Consider the following 1,189-nt stretch of genomic DNA (forward strand, 5'->3'; position numbering starts at 1 on the left):
GTCCAGGGGGTATTCCTGCCTTTTGCCCAATGTATGCTGGGATAGGCTCCAGCCCCCCTGCGACCCTGATCAGGATAAGCGGGTTCAGATAATGGATGGATGGATGGATGGATGTCTGCTTGTTGCCTTCATGTCTCGCCTTGCTGGCCGATGTGTGCGAAGCTGCAGGATCTATCCGGCACAGCTCCGCGCCGGTTGACTGTCGATCTGAGGGCGTCCGGATGCAGACTGCAACGAAAAGCAATTTCAAAGTTCAAAAAGGGTCGGGCTGTTTTCTTCACAAATCCCCACTGCCGTCAGTTGCATCAATGATCCCCCCTCCTGTTTAACAAACGACCCCGAATTCCCGACAAAGTAGCAAAAAGGGCGAAACCCCAACACGCCTCAAACCGGCTCACTATACTTGAACTATAAAAGGTGCCCAACAGCCAGGACCATAAAGTAATAAGGACTCCTTATCCGGACAACTTCACAGGGACTCGCCCAAACTAGGAGCAGAGGTGGAAGCGTCGTTCTTTCCCCCTGTTGCATGAAACAGTGCTCTGGGCTTCCTGCGCTCCAGTCCCTGTTAAATTGTCCAGATTAGGAGTCCTCATCCCAACAAAGTAGGTCTGCCTCGAGCGATGTGAAGACGTGAGGAAGGGTGTGAGGGGTGTTTATACGTCCCTTCTTCACAGGCCCTGGATGAAGACTGGAGCAGGGCCTGGCTGGTGGAGAGCAGAGCCTGGCTGGTGGAGAGCAGAGCCCGGCAGGTTGAGTGTAAACACTGGCTGATCTCCGCGGCGTCTGCTCCACACCGCCGCCTGTCCCAGACCCAGCGAGAGAGTTGGATTAACAACGCCGCGCCATCAACGCGCCCGCCTTCGCACTTGCATCTACTTAAATATACGGTGTATTTTTGATTTGTGCGGGAATATTTCACTGCCTTCCCATCTCCCGCAGCGCGACGACAAATCCCGCGTCTCCCGAGCGGCCGCGCTTTAGACTCCAGACTCCTCACGTGATGCGTGCGCAGGGGCGTGTCTAGAACATTTTGAATGGGGGGGCCAGGCTGGGGCACAGACCCAGAGGAGGGGGGCCAGCCATCAAGGCTTACCATATATATTGTTTGCTGCGTACAATGGCCTATCATATTCCGGTTCTGGTAGGGGGGGCACCAGGGGTGGCCAATCAGATTCCAGGGGGGGCC

This window comes from Conger conger, chromosome 6, assembly GCF_963514075.1.
Source record: "Conger conger chromosome 6, fConCon1.1, whole genome shotgun sequence".
Lineage (NCBI taxonomy): Eukaryota > Metazoa > Chordata > Actinopteri > Anguilliformes > Congridae > Conger > Conger conger.